Raw genomic sequence first — 5,705 nt, 5'->3', positions numbered from 1 at the left:
AGATTAAAAAATTAATCTAATAGTCTTTTACTTAAAAGGGACCCAAGATCCAAAGGAGTGCCTTGATTGGGAGTTCAAGATGAATATAAATTTGAAGTTGTAAAACATGATTGAGCTGAAGGTCTAGTTTGCTGAGGGGAAGCTAAGAGGTCAAGCCAAGATCTTTTGGGAAAACATTAAATTATCTTGAAATGGAGAGAACTCTACCAAGTCATGGTTGAATGTATAATATGCAATTAGAGAAAAAGTATGTTCTTTTAGCCTACTTGAGTAACTTCAGTGCACAAACTATTTCACGACAATATGCTGGTTTTTACACTATCTCATTTCAAAACTGGTCTTCCTCCTCATCATTGGACTGAGCTCCTCATTTGTAAGGTTGACACACTAGAGCAAGATGGCAAAGTTTTTGAGGACCTTGAGCATTGTCAAAATTATTAACCACTCAATTGATGCACACCAGAAAACACTCCTCCACAAATAAGAATCATCCCACTCCACCCCTTATACTGCACCAAGGTGGGCACAAGCTGAGGAAATTCACTACCCAACCATTGTGGTGATATGATATCTCCTCCATCTCTAATTTATTTGTTTAGGTCCATTTCTCATACCCCGCTGGGAGCTTTGAAGTCCCCAAATGTGATTGCCTGTGAGCTTCCCATTCCTCGTTACCTCAAGTGTCCCAGTCTAGGGTTGCATGCTTCAATTGTCAAGGGAGTGGTTACTGAGGCGCCTAATGTTACCCTCTTACCCTTTAAATAATAGTGATACTATCAAGATTGAGTCTCCTGCAAATGAGGCAGTCTTCAAGGAAGGGGAGTATGCCTCTCTCGTCGTCACACATGATGAAAGGACATGAATTTGTTTACATATGCCTCTCTCTCCATTTCTCTATTTATGTCTCTCTCTCTCTCTCTAGTCAGGTTTCTCTCTCTCGATCTCCCATCTCCCTCTTTATCTCAACAGTTCTCTCTCTCTCTCTCTCTCTCCCTATTCTCTCACTCAGTTTCTAGTTATATCCTCTCTCTCAGTCTACCTCTCTTCCTCTTCTCTTTCTCACTCTCCCTATCTGTGTATCTCTCTATCTCCCTCTTCTCTTTCTCTAGTAGTCTCTCTCCCTCTATCTTATCTTTCTTGGTCTCTCTCTCCCACTTCTCCTTCTTGGTCTTTCTGTCTCTCTCCCTTTTCTCTTTCTCGGTCTCTCTTTCTCTCTCAATATCTCTCCCTCTCTCTTCTCTTTCTTAGTCCCTCTCTCCTTTTTCTCTTTCTCTCTTTGTATCTCTCTCTCTCTCCCACTTCTCTCACTTTGTCCTTTTTGCTCTCTCCATCTTCTCTTTCTCAATCTCTCTTTCCCTCACGATATATATATATATCTCCTATTTCTAGGTCTCTCCTGATGACGAGTAGCAACATATGAGAGCATGATGTAAAGTTCATTGTGTCTCCCGTCCCATCATCCACACCTGGATTTTACAAGATGTGAAGTACATCATTCATACCTGGACATTTTTGTCATCCATCACCAGATCTGTCGTCTCGTCCTCTTCCCATCACCAGATGGTGTCCCTGCATAGAGGAGGAAAGGACATATCCACAATAAAAAGAATTTAGGTTAAATATTCAATTCTCATATTGTTGACTTGCTGTCAAATTGCCGCCTATACTACTGCTGGTTCTTCTCTTCCTGCTGTTGCATTGCTTGACCTTCCTCTGCTAACAGCCTGTAACTTTGTGACTGTAATTGACATGCCTCTCTCATTCTCTTTTGTCTTCCATTACCTCACTCTCACTCTCGCTTTATAACTCTGTCCATCTCTCTTTCTCTTCCTCCCATTCTCTCATACTCCGTCTCTCCCTCAGTCTCCCCCTCTTTCTCTCTCAGACTCTTCCCTTCTATCAGGCTCCCTCCTTTCTCTCGTAGACTCCCCTTTCTCTCAAACTCTCCCTCTCTCTCGGTCTCCCTCTTTCTCTCTCAGACTTCCTTAGTCCATCTCTCTCTTACTCAATCTCCCACTCTCTCTCTCACTCTTCCATTCCTCCTCTCATACTTTGTCACTCGGTCTTACAATCTCTTTATGGTACCCTCCCTCTCTCTCAAACTTGGTCTCTCGCTCTCCCTCTCTCTATCACATTTTCCCACTCTTCCTCCCTCTCTTGGTCTTTCTCTCTCTCTCTCTCTCAGACTCCACCTCTCTCTCAGTCTCTCTCTCTTGAATTCCTTCACTCTTTGTTTCTCCTCTCTCTCTGTTAAGGACACGAGCTCCAATGTAGTCCAACAGGACCAACTGCCACACTCGCATCACCTGCAGCCGACACAATGGCAGTCGTCACCTGCTCCTAAGCCGCCAAGGCAGCTGCCATCATCACCTGCCATCAAGCATCACCGCCATCTCCCATCATGATAACACCATTGTAGCACAACGGCAGACTTCATTCAAATCCCTTTTCTCTAATGTATAAACTTAAACACTTGCACCACTATAAATAGCGTGGCGTGTAACCTGTTCAAGACATGGAAGATCAACATATTTTCATTGCTTCTTCAATATCTTCTTGTTTTCAGTATTCATCATCGTCTACTCTCTTCTTCATTTTTCAACATGGTATCAGAGCACGCTCCGACGAGCCCTGAAGACGCGTCCTCAGATGAAGGAGTCATCCAGCGTCAAAGGCGACAAAGAACTTGATTGCCGCCAAAAGTCCCAGTGCCTCACATTCCACAAATCGGAATCAAGCTCACCCGGACGAACTACCCAGTGTGGCAGCGTTGTGTGCAAACCACCATCATAGCCCAAGGGCTTGGTAAGCATCCAACTCATGAAAGACCATCATTTGAACCTATTTTTTCAGATTCAGAAAACAGCTGGTGGAAGAAAGATATGACCGTCATGGCCATCCTGATGTCGTCGATAAGCGACGATGTTTTTCTTGTCATTCAAGATAGTGTCACCGCAATTGACGCATGGAGAACCCTCAACAATGAACTCTCCTCAAGCTCAATAGCAAGAATCATGGAGTTAACGAACAAGTTGCATAACATTCCTAGAAGTACGCGCGCAGTCGATGACTTCGTTTAAGAAATACACAACATTGCTACATCTCTGGGCACCATAGGATGCTCAGTCCACGAGTGCACTTTGAAATTCATTCTGCTTTGAGGTTTGAGTTACAAGTATCAAGCGTTTAGAACTAGCGTAAATACACACTCCAGTTTCCTTTCGTTTGATTCTATTGTCGCCATGCTTTGAGCTAAAGAAAATCTAACCACTTTTGGTGATGAAGCAGAAACTGAAGATCAGCCCCCTCCTGAAGCAAATAAGACTCATGTTGAGCAATCCTCAGGGAAAAATCAGGGCAGAGGAAATTGCGATAGAGGGTGTGGTCGACATGGCGGAGATCAATCCACCAGGCCAGGTCCAAAATATCAAATATGTGGAAAGATTGGTCATCGGGCTGATGTCTGCTATGACTGGTTCGGGCCAAGAACTCCACAGAATCGGTCCTCGAATACAACCACGAAATTCAACTATCCACCTGTTTAGTCCTATTTCATGTCTTGCGGTGTACCATCCTCGACACCATCTGCCAATGCCACTCACTAGTACCTCGACAGTGGAGCCACTCATCATGTCACTGCGGACCCGCAAATCGTCAATCCATCCACTCCCTACTCTGAAGCAGATAAGCTCTACATAGGAGATGGATCAGGTTTGTCAATTAAAGCCACTGGTGAATCTAGTTTATTTACACATATGAAATCTATACAACTTCAAAATGTCTTATATGTCCCTAAAATCACAAATAATATGTTGTGTGTTAGACAACTTACTCTTGATAATAACGTATATGTTGAATTTCACCCTCATACCTACTTTGTCAAGGATCAAAAGACATTGGAAATCCTCCTCAAGGGTGATGTGTGGAACAGGCTGTATCATCTGGTTGCGTCAAAGCCACAACAAGTTTATGCTGCGCGGGCATCCTACGAGCTATGGCACCAATGACTCGGCCATCCCGCTTTTAAGATTTTGAACAACATCATCTCCCGTTTTGGAGTTCTGTTGACTGATTTACCAAGACATAGCACATGTGAATCATGTGCCATGTCCAAAGCAAAACTGTTACCTTATGAACAGTCTAATCATGTTTTGTCCAAACCTTTGGAGTTTCTTTACTCAGATCTTTGGGGGCCAGCCCCCCTTATTTCACATTTCAATTTTTCTTATTATGTCACATTCATCAACGCATTTAGTCATTATACCTGGTTATTTCCTCTCAAGAGGAAGAATGATCTATTGGAAACCTTCATTGTATTCCAAAAGACAGTTGAACGATAGTTCAATTGCAAGATACAAGCTCTACAATCTGACTGGGGGGGAGAATACAGGTCCCTACATCACCATATTCGCATGGAAGGCATCCGGCACTGAGTCTCCTGGTAGCATGCTCATCAACAGAATCGAGTTGTAGAACGGAAACACATGCATGTCTTTGAGATAGCCCTCTCGCTCATGCATCATGCAGGTGTGCTGCAACGCTACTGGGATGAAGCAATGGCTACTGCCGCATATCTCATCAATCGGCTCCTTATGGCTCAACTGGACTTCCAATCTCTGCATGAGGTACTCCACTCTCAACCCCCTAACTATAATCTTCTCAAGAATTTTGGATGTTTGTGCTACCCAAACCTCAGCCCATACGCTGCCTCAAAATTAAGCTCTCGGTCAGAGAGGTGCATCTTCTTCGGGTACAGTTCTCGCCACCACGGGTACAGATGTCTTAATCTTCGTACAAATAAAATAGTTATCTCTCACGATGTTGTTTTTAATGAGAATATGTATCCATTCAAATCACACAACCAGTCCACGCCGCCTCTATCCAACCTACCCATACCTACATATGCCTCGCCCCCCTTAGAAAGACATCATGCACCTGCGCCGCCCTCCTCACCAACACCAGCCGTAGAACCTCAAACTCCAACTGCTGAACCCATCAGCAAAATTACAGTAAACCCTGCATCTCCAAACACGTCGTCCATCCTACCATCCTCCACACCACCCAAACGATTTAGAAACCTTTCTGAATTATATTCATCCTCTACCAAATATCCCATTCACTCTTGTTACATTTTCGCCAAACTACCACCAGAACCAGTTAGTGTGACAGCACTTAGTGATCCCCTATGGGGTCAAGCCATGTCTGATGAATATGCAGCTCTCATCAACAACTCCACGTGGGATCTTGTACCTCCACCAAGGAACGTAAAGCTCATCGCGTGTAAGTGGATTTTTCATACCAAGTTTCACTCTGATGGTTCCCTTGATCGTTGTAAAGCTCACCTCGTGGCACAAGGTTTTAGTCAAACCCCAGGAGTGCACTACCACGAAACTTATAGTCATGTCTTAAAAATGGCATCGCTATGGGTACTTCTTTATTTAGTCGCCAGTCATTACTGGCACATTCATCAACTTGATATGTCTAACACATTCCTTCATGGTGATTTAGTTGAGACCATTTATATGCAAAAACCTTCAGGCTTCACATCTCAGCAACAACCTAATCATGTTTGCCAACTCCGGAAATCTCTCTACAGACTCAAAGAAGCTCCCAGAGCATGGTTTGAAAAGCTAAGATCCTTCTTCCTTCACCGCAATTTTATTGGCTCACGTACTGATCCTTCACTATTTTTCAAATTTTCAAAT

The sequence above is a fragment of the Wolffia australiana genome, chromosome 7, assembly GCF_029677425.1.
Source record: "Wolffia australiana isolate 7733 chromosome 7, ASM2967742v1".
In the NCBI taxonomy this organism is placed as follows: domain Eukaryota; kingdom Viridiplantae; phylum Streptophyta; class Magnoliopsida; order Alismatales; family Araceae; genus Wolffia; species Wolffia australiana.
Note: the sequence above shows the minus strand (reverse complement) of the source record.